Source organism: Lissotriton helveticus, chromosome 4_1 (genome assembly GCF_964261635.1).
Source record: "Lissotriton helveticus chromosome 4_1, aLisHel1.1, whole genome shotgun sequence".
NCBI lineage: Eukaryota > Metazoa > Chordata > Amphibia > Caudata > Salamandridae > Lissotriton > Lissotriton helveticus.
The window spans coordinates 1623282631-1623299179 of record NC_136063.1 but is presented as its reverse complement, the minus strand read 5'-3'; the positions used below and the strand labels follow the sequence as shown (position 1 = coordinate 1623299179).

The 16549-nt window shown below is 41.0% G+C and overlaps 1 protein-coding gene across 4 annotated transcripts in view; it reads right to left on the bottom strand.

Annotated features, from left to right (window-relative positions):
- The window catches only part of PDE1C (phosphodiesterase 1C), a 1852914-nt gene that overhangs the window by 1490261 nt on the left and 346104 nt on the right, over positions 1-16549 (bottom strand). The window lies entirely within an intron of this gene.

Sequence of the window (16549 nt, the reverse complement as noted above, 5' to 3'; positions counted from 1 at the left end):
AAATCCTAGTGACAAAGCAGCCAGGGTCTGTTCCCTGCCCCCTTCCTCCTCCATAGACAGACTACACTGCAACCACTCTGCCCTGAATAGACTCTTTAATTTATTGTAACACTGCAGAAGATCATTCTGCCCTAAAACCATAAGACCCTGCAATACTAGCATCTAATGGACAGGGGTCTTTGCCAGGGCCACTGGAATTAAGCGATTGTGCGGCAGCGGCGATTTTCACTTAATTGTAGATTTGTCACTTAATCCATCGTTTGCTGCTTAATCTGTAGATTTTGACACAAAAAATAGTGTCTAACTCGAACGGTTAAAAAATTGGTTAAAATGCAATGATATGTGTTGCCACGCAGTGGAAGGACCTTTTGCAAAGGTTGATGGGTCACCTTTCTGTAGCTTATTGCTAGATTTGGGTGCTAAACCGGTAATAATGAGGTACAACGAGTGCCCAGACCGTGTTAACAAGTTTAAAAATGTCAAAATAATGAAGTAGTACTATCACAAAATGTGCCGCATAATGCAGCATAATTTGGCTATTTTACCACATTATTTATTTAGCCTTGCCACATAATTTGATCCTACCCTGCTGCATAATTCCAGTGGCCCTAGTCTTTGTTGTGGGTGGCATGTAATTAATTACTTCCTGAATTCCAGGAGACTGCTTGCTGCCAACTGAAGAAGGAACTGAATGTATTACCATTGTAGCTTTCAGCTAGATAAAAACAGGTCTTAATAAAAAAATATTTTAGTTATATTAATAATTTTGATAAATATTACGATTGTGTATAGTTGATTTATTTAGCTATTTCCTATGCTACCTTATGAAAAGTATGACTTGTATTCACTAGTAGGATTTTATCTTAAAGAAAAAGCTACCACGGCATGTCCAATGAATTTATACCTTTAATCCTGTCACAGCGCAAACATGCCAATCACAATATTTGGCATGTCTCCTCTTCAACTTTGTTCACCAAGACCTCCAATTCACCACTTATGTGTGACTTAGTTGATGTAGTAAACAGTTTCTTTCAGCATGTGCTGGTTGTGTGCTGGGTGCACTTCCGGCTACCATCACTCAGGCCTTCAGTGGCTCTATCTTTTTAAAGTCACGTTGGGTGACATAAAAGCAGACGGCAGTCCACATGTAGCATCTAACTATCATGCCACTACTGTACTTTGTGCACCATTTTATTGCCGCCTTACTAAATGCTCAGACATTCCAATTGAAATGTAACTATTTGTTACAATGCTTTAGGGTTTGGAGAACATGCCCTGGGGGCTCTTTAATAGCCGTCCAGTGCACAGACTAGAGTGAAAATGTCAGTACACCGAGTGAAAACAAAATGCGTGGGTCAGGACCACTCAAAAATATGCACTTTTCTTCACACAACACTTACGTTACTGCAAAGGCAATCTCCCAGCAAATCAATTCTGGTCACAAGAATACCTTCAGGTGTGGGATAGTAGACATGTTTCTCCTATTTGCTGATCCAAGCAATAACTATCAATCTGCATTACATGCGGAAGCCTAATAACCAGCCACTATTAATAGTTGCATCCTCGACTAAATGGTTGAACATAGATGATTACAGATGGCTCACATGAAACAAAGGAGATACAAAGACAACCTTGACACAGCTCTTAGGGCTCATTCATCTGCACAAGAAGTAAACACGAGTTGGTACATTAGTGTGATAATCAGTCATTCATAAATAAAGACACAACTGGTGAAATCATTTCAGTTTCTACGAAGGGCGCTGTGTTGTAATTGATAGTTAACCTAACCGGTATAATAGACCAAGGCAAATCACTCAAGATATTCTTTGAAACAAAAATGAACCTTAATATAGTTCTATATTACATTAAGTAAATATGTGCAAAATGGTTTTGAAGTTGAATTTATAGGTGTAAGGATCACACTGAATAATAGAGACTGAACTGGCACATACCCTACATTTCCTCATTGCAGAGTGCGGACTCTATAAATTCATTATCTTTCCCTTTCTCATGGGTCGACTCATTCAATCAAGACCCGCATATCAGGCTAACCAGAGCCTTTTCACCAGTATATAGCATTTTATACATGTGGCAACTTGGGCATCATCTTCAGGCGCAACCTTCTCTCCCTACTTAGCACAATTAATAATTCTGACACAAACAGCCTTTTCATTCTGTAACCACAATATATGAGTAAATCAGAAGGTGGAATGCAAGAGCAACCACTGGTTAGAACCAAAAACATATAGTCATAGCCTTGTAGTCTATCAGCTACACAGCCAAAAAGAAGTCCATCCATCGGCCAGTTTTACTTTGGAGATTGCAGGTCTGACTCCATTGGTCCCAGAATCTTTGGTGGTGGTGTGTAGGATTGTGTCACCAGTTTTCATTCAGCATGGCAGAAGCCAATTATGTGATGCCCGTGTTGAGGTGGTACTGGTTTTGTAGTGGTACAGCTGTCATGTTTACCCTGATATTGTTTCCATTGCACATTTTCAGAGAACTGTCAGGTGCCTCTCACTCCTCCCCTGCTGAGTTATGCTCTATCAGACCAGGAGTGTTAAGAGTCAGGCAAGCCTTTCAGAGAATCCTTAATCTGCAGGGGATGATGAATTGGTGCTCTTCCCTTGTACCCCAAATCAGTGTGCACACACAATGGTTGTTAATTTACTATTGTGTGATTATTTATTTTGCAGTGTTTGTCTACAAATCATGTGTATCAGATCAACCATAATTATAATAAATAACTCAGCAGATAACATGCAAATTAGGGTGAATGTTAGTTGGACCCAAATTATATTTCAAATTTATTCACTACCCAGAGAACCCAAAATGTCTTCAGTTGTATAGCTATATGACTGTATATTTTCACAAACCCTAAATGAGACCAAGAGATGAATAGCTTCCCCGCATATCTTATGCTGTGTTGTGATCAGGTGTCAGAACGTGGTCATTCAGCACCTCTCTTCGAAGAATGTTCTGATGCAGAACTATACCATAATTATTGCTACGTTTTCCTTCTTCCATCTAAGATTGATCTCTACGAGATTATCTCGTGCAACTGCAGTTGCAATGTGTGCATCAGAGAAGTGGAAGGTTATCCTTCTCTGTCCTCTTCGTTTGAACAGTATCAGAAGACGTGGAGATTCTAAACAAAACGTGGTGATAGAGCGCGTTTGTTAGCAATGCTATTCATGCAGTTCGTTTGTTTTTCTAGGCCATATTCTTTTTGCATAGATCCTCTGATATTAAACGCAGTTATTTTTACAGGCAACCAGACCTGTCTTGCATGTAACATTCATTATTATCATACAAACGCCCAGCCACATATGACAGAAGTACTATAAGTAGCTGATCTTGATCTATGAGGAACCATTCCTTAATGGAAGAATAGACACTTCCCCCCCATATCATAGCACTCTATGTGACAGTACCATCCAGTGCATTATGCGTTTTCACAAGGTTTTGTAGACAGACTCCATATTGGTGATTCCTATGGGTATTGTCACCTTCACAAAGAAGCACATGAGTGGAACCGGACTGCAACATCTACATGCAAACATTCTGAACTGTATGAATAGTCTCGATTGAAAACAGGTCACCTGTACCAATGATGGATTTTGGCTTTAAGAGGAATATAAAATAAAATGTAATCGAACTGTTTTCCAAAGTCCTTTGGGAATTGAATGCATCCCCGAGTCAATTCTAAAATAGGAACTAGAAATAGACAGAATTTGTCGTTATTAGTCAATGTCTAAAATTGTGCGCTTTTTTGCCTTGATGGCTACACTAGACTCAATGCAAACCTAACAACGCACTTCACTTTCATATCTCAGGGATGTAAACTGTCATGGCAACGTTTGTAACAGTCATACTTACATAGCATATACTTAATACGCACATAGAAGGCTTTCCCTTCTCATCAGGTAATGTCATCAACGTTTCGCACATGAGTTTTCTTTTTAGCTCAAACAGCAGGAGAGTGTACCCACTGAGTGAAGTGAATAGCCACATCATTCTGCACTCTCTTTTGCCAACACATCACTGAGAAAGATTCATATTCTGAGACAGTGTTGTATTGCAAATGAAAAGTTAAAGGAATACACGAAATAAGCACACGGAAGGCTTTCCCTAGACATCAGATAACGCTTGCATGAGTTTCATTTTCAACTCCGAGCACCCCAATATTGTGCACTCTCTCTTGTCAACACATCACCAAAAAAAGACTCATGCTCCAAGAAACTAGAGTATTAAAAAGTATTACACACAACAAATGAAGAATGATAACGTTGTGTATAGCAATTATGTTCAATTCAGAATAAAGTTAATATTTGTATAGCTTTAATTCCGAATATAACAAGTTTAATGGATATATTGCATGCACATATATAATTGATTCAATAGATAGATAGATAGATAGATAGATAGATAGATAGATAGATAGATAGATAGATAGATAGATAGATAGATAGATGGATAGACGGATAGATGGATAGATAGATAGATAGATAGATAGATAGATAGATAGATAGATAGATAGATAGATAGATAGATAGATAGATAGATAGATAGATAGATAGATAGATAGATAGATAGATAGATAGATAGATAGATAGATAGACAGATAGACAGATAGACAGATAGATAGATAGATAGATAGATAGATAGAGACAGACAGACAGACAGACAGACAGACAGACAGATAGATAGATAGATAGATAGACAGACAGACAGACAGACAGACAGACAGACAGACAGACAGACAGACAGACAGATAGATAGATAGATAGATAGATAGATAGATAGATAGATAGATAGATAGATAGATAGATAGATAGATAGATAGATAGATAGATAGATAGATAGATAGATAGATAGATAGATAGATAGATAGATAGATAGACAGACAGACAGATAGATAGATTAGACAGACAGATTAGACAGACACACAGATAGATAGATAGATGTCGGCCGCACAACCTATCATTAACTCATGACTTTGTCAGTAGATATGTTTGTGAATAAACGCAGAGAGAGGTGCATAATTTGTACCTTACTTAGAACTGTTAAAAACCATGTCAGCAAAGAAAACAAATAAATAAAATAATCATCACAAAATGCCGGAATGCCAGTGTTACTTCGCGGTGCAGAAAACGTGCGGTTACTATTTTGAGACTTTTTAGATAAATAGGTGTGGAGCAAATAACGACTCTTTCAATATCAAATTACCCACTGTTGCTCACATCTATATGCAATACCATGCGGAAGCACAGAAGTATTCAAACACTCTTTTTTCGCTTGAAACAGTATATATAAGCAAACAGTATATAAAAGCAAACAGTATATAAAAGCAAGTGCCAGATTGCAGATGCCAGCAAATCAGGACAATTGACACAAACATTCTACTTGCATATATGTTTACACGAGAAGTAGTGGCGACAAATTTGACAAATAGGAACTAGAAATAGACAGAATTTGTCGTTATTAGTCAATGTCTAAAATTGTGCGCTTTTTTGCCTTGATGGCTACACTAGACTCAATGCAAACCTAACAACGCACTTCACTTTCATATCTCAGGGATGTAAACTGTCATGGCAACTTTTGTAACAGTCATACTTAAATAGCATATACTTAATACGCACATAGAAGGCTTTCCCTTCTCATCAGGTAATGTCATCAACGTTTCGCACATGAGTTTTCTTTTTAGCTCAAACAGCAGGAGAGTGTACCCACTGAGTGAAGTGAATAGCCACATCATTCTGCACTCTCTTTTGCCAACACATCACTGAGAAAGATTCATATTCTGAGACAGTGTTGTATTGCAAATGAAAAGTTAAAGGAATACACGAAATAAGCACACGGAAGGCTTTCCCTAGACATCAGATAACGCTTGCATGAGTTTCATTTTCAACTCCGAGCACCCCAATATTGTGCACTCTCTCTTGTCAACACATCACCAAAAAAAGACTCATGCTCCAAGAAACTAGAGTATTAAAAAGTATTACACACAACAAATGAAGAATGATAACGTTGTGTATAGCAATTATGTTCAATTCAGAATAAAGTTAATATTTGTATAGCTTTAATCCCGAATATAACAAGTTTAATGGATATATTGCATGCACATATATAATTGATTCGATAGATAGATAGATAGATAGATAGATAAAGAGATAGATAGATAGATAGATAGATAGATAGATAGATAGATAGATAGATAGATAGATAGATAGATAGATAGATAGATAGATAGATAGATAGATAGATAGATAGATAGATACATAGATAGATAGATGGATGTTGGGTGGGTGAGTAGGTAGATGGATGGATGGCTGGACGGATAGATAGATAGATAGATAGACAGACAGACAGACAGACAGACAGACAGACAGACAGACAGACAGACAGACAGACAGACAGACAGATAGATAGATAGATAGATAGATAGATAGATAGATAGATAGATAGATAGATAGATAGATTAGACAGACAGATTAGAGAGACACACAGATAGATAGATAGATACCGGCCGCCATGGGCGTCCGCAGGGGAGGGCTACGGGTTGCGCCTGCCCCCCCCCCCCCCAGATCGCTGGTCCCATTCCTTTTATCCTTAATTTTCACGATTACAGCAGGCTGTTCCCCTGCGAGAAGCCCCAGGAGTTTAAATGTTCTCTCACTTGGGGCCTCTCGCACTTTTCTTTGAACTCTAGAGGCTGCAGCAGCCCCTCCCCGACCTCGAGCAGACTGTGGACAGGCCCATTGTCATTCTGTCTGCTGCTGATCACCACATAAAGAATGACAATGGGCCGTCTGCCTTTAACGTGCCTTGAAGGCGAGTGATGAAGTTACAATTCCCCCCCCCCCCCTGGAAGGCGAGTGACGAAGTTAAAATGTTGCCCCCCCCTGGAAAGATTTCTGCGGACGCCCATGTCGGCCGCACAACCTATCATTAACTCATGACTTTGTCAGTAGATATGTTTGTGAATAAACGCAGAGAGAGGTGCATAATTTGTGGGGGGCGTGGCTTGGCGCCGTAGGTAATGGCAGCGCCCGAGTGAGGCTCCGGCAGGACACCGGGAGAATTCCTTTTCTCCGTACAAAGTTCCTGCTTTGAGATCCTGCAAGCCCGTCGGAACACCTACGCCATGTAGAGGAACCTCCGTGGACCTTTTCCCGACGTCGGAGGCAGAGATATTCATTGTTCCGTCTTCAGGGACGCTCCGGTGTTCGTGGCCGCCATTTTGCGGCTTCAGTCACGGAGCAGTCCTCTGGGGAAGGCGCCTGTGGTTTCACACCAGCGTGAGCATTTTTCATCATTATGCTTACAGAACGCGTCTGACTCCCTTTCCAGGACCGCGCTGCATGTCTCGCCTGTTCTGCGCCCTCCGCCAGCAGTAACACTTCTCCTCACACAGCGAGGCCGCCATCTTGCGCACTCCGGAGTATTTCAGCCTGGAAAGCGGTATGTTTGCCACGCTTTCGTTTCCCCTCACGGCTTGACTTCTCCTGCCTTTATTACCATCTGGATGCTTTTTGGAACGATTTCTTGTATTACTTTTTTGTTTTTACACCAGCAGGCACAGTAGTTTGCTTAATGTTCCCACCAGTTCTTATGTTTATATGGGATGTATTTCAATGTTGCAGACGCCTCATTCCTGCCTACTACTAATTTTGGTGACGCACTGGTGATGTGTACTATTTACAAGCTTGCGGTTTGGAATTTCTCTACATTTCTGCTGAGCTTTATTTGTATTTCAGTCTCTCATGACATTTAAAGCAGAATTTAATTTTCTTATGTAACGCAACTGAATGCAAGTTCCTATCCTCATGCATTGCACGCTCCATGTGCGCACGTGCATCTTCATTGACTTTTTCTGGTTGATCCTTGCATGGGTTATATTTGTATGAGCTCCTTTCTTATTTCCTTCAGCAGTGCACCTTCTTCACTAAAGTTGTGACTAGTGCTTATGCTCACTGCCATCAAGTGTTTGCCATTCTTCGTCTTTGGCTCCTTTACATGGGAAAACAACAACACATGTCTCGCTTTTCCTCCAAGGCACCTACAAAGGTGGCTTTTGTTAAGAACTCTAAAGTTTTCTCGGCTATGTCCCAACTGGAAGACTCCCTTCCACCTTCAGACTCGGAGACACTCATGGAAACGCCCTCTCCTACTTCTTCAGGAAAAGTAACTGCCAAACGGCTAAAAAAACATCCTCCGTCCCCACCAAAATCATCGTCACCTGTATCCATGGAACTATTATTGGAGGAAATCCGCTCTTTTCGTCCTTTCCTTGAGGAAATTGGAACTTTACGCCCTTTCATGGAGGAAACTAACACCAAACTTCAAGTTCTGACAGACAATTGGTCACAAATTGAAACGAGAGTCTCTACAGTGGAGCAATCTGTCGCATCTTTTCAAGAATCTCAAACTAAAGTTACACACTTGTCCTCACAGGTAGGAGCCCTTCAGAAGCAGGTGGAGGAGTTGGAAAATAGAGGCAGGCGTAATAATCTTCGCATTTACGGCCTGGCGGAAAATCTTGAAGGGTCTGACCCGCTTGCCTTTTTCAAGTCCTTCCTTCCCAAACTGCTACATTTACCACAAGATACCTCTCTCAACATTCAACGGGCGCATCGTCTAGGTCGTCTGCCTACATCCCTCTCCATGTCACAGAGGCCAAGAGGAGTCATCCTTTACTTCCTGGAATACACTGACCTCCTGAAAGTTCTAGCAGCTGCCAAGGCTATTCCCAAACTGTCTTGGCTTGAATCTCCATTGTTCTTCGCCCAGGACTATGCTAAAGCAACTGCTAATCGTAGGAAAGCTTTCCTCAGCATGAGAGAGGCCCTCCGTGCCATGGGTGCCCGATATGGCCTATATCATCCATGTCTGTTTAAGGTCACCTACAATAACAAGACCACCACTTATGAGGATCCTGTGAGACTGCAGAGCTTCATTAATGCACACCGCACCTCTACCATGGATACCTCCGGTCCTTCGTACTCCTCTCCTGGTTGACTTTTCGCGTCACACGTCTGTTTTAAGATTCCAGCTCTCTCAATGATGTGTTGTTGTTTGCCTCATGTTTTTGGCTAAATATCTGGTTATGTTGGCACAGTTCTTGTTCTCCTCATACTTTCAGTTAATGTGTTTTTTCCCCTTTTTGAAATTTTCTGATTGTTTGTGTATTTTATCCCTTTTTCATATTGTACTGCATTTTATTAAGCTTCGTTCCCTTCTTTTCCGTTTTTGCTACTGCTCTTAGTGTTATTGTCTCAGTTTTACCCCGTCTTTGTTCCCGCAGGAACTCCTCATCGTACGATGTCATCTCCCTGGTTCCTTGCCCGGCTGCCCTCAGTTGTGTTGCCTTTCCTACCTGGCTCCTTTCCCCCTTAACTTCTTCTCGTACTTCCCTTTAGTAGGTATGTTATTTTCATGTTTTTTGTACCTTCCTTCTTTTTTGTTCCTCTTTACTTCCCCTTCCTTCATCAATGACTTCATGTTTTGCTTTACGATGATGATTTCTTTCTCCTCAGGTTATATTTCATCTTTCCTTCCTTTCTTTCCTCTTTATTTCTCAATCCTGTCTTCATCCTTCTGTACTCCTTTTCTACTTCTTGCTCTTTACTCGTCACTCTTTGATCTCTTTCATCTGTATAACCTTACTCTTCATGTATATTTTTTCCATCTTCCACAGTTTCCTTTCATCTTTCTTCATCTTTTTTTCCTCGTTCTTTCATTTATCTCTACCTTCTTTTCTTCTATTCCTCATTACTTCTTTGAATCGTTGCTCAAGAAATTTATGGCTTTCATGTTCATAATATGTCTTTAAATTTGATTTCATGGAATGTTAAGGGTATTAATTCCCCAATTAAGCATCAGCGCATTTTATCTCACTTAGCTAAATTAAATGTTGACATTGCGTTTCTTCAAGAAACTCACCTTTCGGATTCAGAATCTGACAAGCTCAAAAGAGGTTGGGTGGGTGATGTCTTTTTTTCACAGGGTGATGGGAAACGTAATGGTGTTGCCATTTTATGTCATAGGTCACTCCCTCTAACGGTTCTTTCTCAAGAATCGGATACTAATGGCAGATGGATTCATGTCAGACTGTCACTTAGAGGTGTTCCAATCTCTCTCCTTAATGTTTATGGTCCCACAGCCGGTGAACCCCTTTTTTGGGCTGATCTCTCTCCCCGCATCACCCAATTCATGGATGATAACTTCATCCTTGCGGGAGATTGTAATCACCCTTATGATCCTTTTCTGGACAGGAAGTCTGATGCCACTTATATTCCAACGAAATCGCACAAATTGTTTACTCAAGCTATTTCGCAACATAAGCTTGTGGACTCCTGGCGTTTATGTAACCCAACTTTACAAGAATTCACTTTTTACTCCCCCCACCATCGGTCCCAATCACGGCTTGATTACATTTTTGTCTCCCACGCACTTACTCAAACTCTCCAAGCAGCAGAAATTGGCCCGATTTTACTTTCTGACCATGCCCCTGTACTGGTCAGTCTCGAAGTTTTACCCAAAACTGATGGTCCTAAACGATGGCGTTTCAACAATGCCCTTCTTTTGGATCCCAACTTTTCTGATTCTTTTTCTGCCTTTTTTGATGAGTTTTTCCTCTTTAATGATATCCCACCCATTTCAAAACATACCCTTTGGGATACCTTCAAGGCAGCTGCTCGTGATTTTATTATTAATTTTGTTGCTAAAAAACGTAAATCTGCCCGCCAATTTACCAAAACCCTTCTTCATGACATTAAAAGATTGGAACACGCCTATTTCACTTCTCATTCCTCAGACAGTCTGACATCTCTAGTTGCTGCCAAAATTAAATTTAATGAACGGTCTACTGAAGATGCTTCTCTGTACTTGCTTAAATCTAGTGCCAAGTTTTATGGTGGTAGGAACAAGGCCGGGAAGATTCTTGCTAATTACTTAAAGATCAAACAAAATAGAGTCAATATTGAATCGATTTATGATGATAATGCCCATTTACAACGTAAAGATGCCGACATTCTTGCTACTTTCTCACATTTCTATGAGTCCTTATACACTTCAGATACACCCTCTTCTCCTCAGACTCTTACTCACTTTTTCTCTACCATTCAGACCCCCCCTTCCTTCCCTCTTGACCTTTCCTCCTTAGAATCTGATGCCTCACAGAAAGAATTGCTTGCTGCCCTTCATCGATTGAAACTAAACAAAGCCCCTGGCACTGACGGGTTCACTGTTGAGTTTTATCTTCACTTTTCGAAGCTTCTTATTCCAAAACTTCACTCCCTTATATCCTCTTTTACTGAATTAGGCACTTCTTCTGGTACTTTTTCAGACGCCCATATCTGTCTAATTCCCAAACCTGGAAAAGATGTCCAATATTGTAAAAATTACAGACCTATTTCACTAGTTAATATAGATTACAAAATTTTCGCTAAATTATTGGCAATGAGATTAGATCATTTGCTCCCTGACCTGCTTGGAGATGAACAATCAGGCTTTGTTAAAGGCCGTTACATTACAGATAACACACGGCTCTTATTCAACATCTTAACAAAATCTTCTCATCTCCAATCTCCCCTTGCAGCCATAGCCTTAGATGCTGAAAAGGCATTCGACAGGGTCGAATGGTCGTACCTTTTCCACACCCTTAATTGGTTTGGGTTCGGTCCTAAATTTATCTCCCTAGTCTCATTGTTATACTCTCATCCCCGTGCTGCAGTTTTCGCTAATGGCCAAATCTCTTCTTATTTTGATCTCGGTAGAGGTGTCCGTCAAGGTTGTCCCCTCTCACCCTTCCTCTTCAACCTGGCCCTCGAACCTTTTTTATCCAAACTCCGTCAAAATCCTAATATTACTGGTTTCCGTACTACAGACCTCTCCGTAAAACTGGCTGCTTACGCGGACGACATTTTATTATTTATTTCGAATCCTACTGTTTCCATCCCCGCTTTTTTAGCGGAAGTACAACATTATTCTTCAGTTTCTGGTTATAAACTTAATAACGATAAATGCGAAATTTTACCTTTAACAAAGTTTACTTTTAAGAATGATTTCACTGCCTCGAACTTCACCTGGAGTCCTTCCAATATTAAATACCTAGGTTTACATATTACCCCCTCAATCCGTGATACTGTCTCCCTTTGTTTAACCAAGTGCATCCAGAAAATATCTGATCTCACAGCTAGGTGGCATCCCCTTTACCTATCCTGGTGGGGTCGCCTTGATACAATCAAGATGATGCTTTCCCCTGTTATTCTTTACACCTTATCCAATATTCCCGTTCCCATTCCGGCTAAATTCATAAAAAAAATAAATTAAGTGTTATCTTCCTTTCTTTGGCATAAAAGCAAACCCAGAATGTCTTTAGCTAGGCTCAGTCGTCCTGCCTCCGAAGGTGGGGTCAACTTTCCAAATTTCTCCGCTTATCACAAGGCCTTTCTGCTACGTCAGTCATCCTTCTGGTTACAGGACCCTGATTCTCCCTGCCCTTTGTGGACAAAGGTAGAGCGCCTTTTTCTCTCACCCTTCTCTTTCGCTGAATGCATCTCCTTTTCCCGTAAGCCTGCCTCCCTTCTTACCCCTATTCATAAATTTACCCTTAAACTCCTCATTTCCTCTCACCCTCCGGCCCCTACTTGTATTGCGGACTTCCTCTCCTCTACTATATGGCATAATAAGTACCTTCTGATTCGGGGTAAACCCATTCTATGGAAGTCTTGGAGATCCAAAGGACTGCTTTGGATTTCCCAATTGTTTTCACAATCCACTTACTTACCCTTTTCCACTCTTCGTCTCGCCTTTCACTTACCTCTCTCTTGTCTTCCCCAGTATCTTCTCCTTAAGGCGTCGGTCATGAACGTGTATGTCACACTTCCCGCCACTCCTCCTCCTACACCTACTCCAGACCCTATTGCTCACCTTCATTCCACTTTACTCACCTTTCCAACAGCTTCTGTTCTTTATAAACAGCTTCATGTACACACTCTTCCCAGACTTAAAAGCAAAGTTGAGGAGCAGTGGGAGATTGATCTTTCCCTCTCCTGGCCGACTTCCCTTTGGGATAGGATCTGGTTAAAGATTCGTAAATCCTCCAGGGCTGCTTCCTTAACACAATCTCTATTCTTCATTTATAACCGTCTATTACACACTCCTTCCACCCTTCACAAACGTTTCCCCAACTCACCCGATACTTGTTGGTCATGTACTTCCCCACATGCTACCTTGTTTCACATGTTGTTCCTTTGCAAGAATGTTCATACCTTCTGGTTACAAGTATGGGCACAAATCAATGTCATTTTTTCCACTAATATTCCGTTTTCCAATGCTCATGTTTTCCTGGGTAGCCTATCTCCTTGTTGGGACTGTACTGACCTTAATGTTCGAATTGTTGATCTATTATTAGCGGTTGCCTTTCAACAGATCACGATCAATTGGAAGTCCATGTCCAGTATTACTTTTAAAGCTTGGTGGTATAATGTATGTCACAACCACAGACTCGATACTGCTTTTGTTTTTCCTCCGCAGATGGCAACTAAACGTGCTGATTTATGGCTCCCTATTACATTGTATTTAGATAAATGTGCACTCCGTTCTTTTCGCCCTCGACCTGCGCAGCAGGAAGTCCCTAAACCTCCTTGATACCCTTCACATTTCTTTCTATTCAACCATTCTATTTTACTGCATAGCCATATTTGCATTCTATTACATTGCTTATTTATTGTACCCTTCATTTCTTGTGCTTTCTCAATTATGATTCACTTTTATATTTTGTATTTTGTATTGACTGTTTTGCATTGCATTGCTCTTCTTTTTATTACTTCATCATTGTAAGTTTTTATTTCCCCTTCCCCTTACTCCCTTCTTATTATTTTTCCACCACTGTTCCCCTATTAGTATTGTTCCTAATTTGTATTATTACCATGCTCTTCTTTAATAAACTTGATTTTGAACTTAAAAAGAGGTGCATAATTTGTAGCTTACTTAAAACTGTTAAAAACCATGTCAGCAAAGAAACCAAATAAATAAAATAATCATCACAAAATGCCGGAATGCCAGTGACTTCGCGGTGCAGAAAACGTGCGGTTACTATTTTGAGACTTTTTAGATAAATAGGTGTGGAGCAAATAACGACTCTTTCAATATCAAATTACCCACTGTTGCTCACATCTATATGCAATACCATGCGGAAGCACAGAAGTATTCAAACACTCTTTTTTCGCTTGAAACAGTATTTATAAGCAAACAGTATATAAAAGCAAACAGTATATAAAAGCAAGTGCCAGATTGCAGATGCCAGCAAATCAGGACAATTGACACAAACATTCTACTTGCATGTATGTTTACACGAGAAGTAGTGGCGACAAATTTGACAACCATGGAAGTAAAAAGAAGGACTCCCTCCACCAGCTAGATTGTAAAAATGAATGCAACCAACAAATGCCTTAGCACAAAACAGACATGGAGCAACCATTAGGTCTCAAGAGAGAGAAAGAGTGCCTTGCAAATGCCAGAAGGAGAAATGCGTTCACAATGAGTTGAAAAGTAACCTAGACTACATACTGGGTATGAATATTCAAAAGCGTACGTCAAACTGCAAAGTGACAGTATGAGTAATGATTACAAAAAACATGACAGCTGATGTGGACGTCAACGAATCAAAAGTACACAAACAACCTCTAGATATCGGGGATGGAAAACACATAAACCTAGTATGCTAAGGTGCAAAGAACTGTTGTACACCACAAGCATGAAAAGTAATAATTAAACTGTACATCACCAGTCCCATACTGGTGAAACTGTAAGGACCATTGAGTTCACGTGTCTTTCACACCATATCTTATTGATAATCATTAGTGTCAGTGTCCAGAAACCAGTCACAAGGCGGACTACCTAAAAAAAGTTATCCCTAATCAAGGGTTACTCCATGAAATGAGCCTGTGACACATCTTTTTTCTGCTTTTGTCTCCCTCAGAGACTAACCACCCAATCATGTTGCTTTTGGTCAGGCACATGTGTTAGGAGCCCCAGGTGGGCCTGGGCCCTCAGTGACTTAGAGGTACTCCCTTCTGGGACATGAGAACCATGTATGTCAATCATTCTCATGCCTGTAGCCTTCCCTTAGTTTGTCAAACTGCTGGTCAATGCTTACCCTTTGCTTTGGAGGGACTACCAGGGTCGCTGGTCGGGCCTTAAGCTGACCCAAATCACTAAGAGTTCACCGGAATTGCATGGCCACCTGGATGTGACTCTGTACCTACCGACGAGGGTTTGAGACGTATGCATCATAGACCCTATTCCAATTCCACTCTTTGCAAGTGTTTGGGTGGCCACAACTGTGAAAATAATGGTAGCAGAAGTTTACTATCTGCAACAGGTCACTCTTGGCATACATGCTTTAGTGGCATTCTGAAGTGCACCACACTCAAAGAGAGCTGCACCAGGCAATGACGGCAGAAAGTACTCATGAAGTCCTTCCAGGTCAGCATCCCAAGGGCTGCTGGGAATTGTTGGGTTTTTGCATGTTTTAGTTCAACCTTGCGCAGTGTGGCAGTATCGTCTGAAGAGGCTCTGCGTGCTGGGTGACGGGAGCTCTACATCTTCTACTTCTTCCGTTTCTTGATCTTCTCCACAGTACAAACTCGGTTTTTCTTCTGAGGCTGCAAGGATGCAGTCAAAAGCACCTTTTTTCTACAACCTATGTCCAGCCCTATCGTGTATGCTCATTATTTGATAATTTCACAGATTAGTGGTGGCTGTATCCTTGGTGGAATGACTGAGAGACTGCCTGTAGCTCACGGAGATATTCGTAAGCTGACCATGAAAAAGTAATTTCTGTACAATTTGGTGTTGATTCTCCACCTCCTACTCCTGAGGGGGAGTTTGCCCCTGCTTCACAACCAGATATGTTTTGAACGAATTTGTGCCAGGAGGTGGGGATGGATGTCTTGGTTTTTTTGCTTCTGTGGTTCCTCCAGTACCTATAATACTTTTTTTTAAAACAGAATCAACACAGGACAGACTGTGCAGAGTTTAAATGGGCTTTCTTGTCAGGTTATTTTGAGTTCAAAATAGTTGGCAAACGTTCTGCACCCAATGCGGATGCATCGCCAGCACAGCCAATTCTGTGGATTGGGGAGCTAGGGCTGGCCTAGCAGAATCCTACTCATGGATTACCCCTGCTCCATGTACAAGCATGTATGCCACATGGGCTGCAATGATGCTGGTACCCTGTGCTAGGGACTGCAGGAAGACGTATGATTTTATGCTGATGAACCTCATGCAGTGATAAGTCTCTCAAGTGTGGTCTTTAGTAGCAGGAGGAATCAGGATCAGTCTCAGGGTCAGTCTCAGGGTGTAGACCTACCTCTCATTGTAAGGAGTATGATGCTGAGGAGCAATGGTCGGAGGAATGAAGATTAGCAGCAACTATTTACAGCCAAACAGGCAGATCTTCAATCCACAAGCAGACAAGTTTGACATCGTCATGTACGACACCTCTATGATCTATCCTCACTGCAAACAAGACACTCAG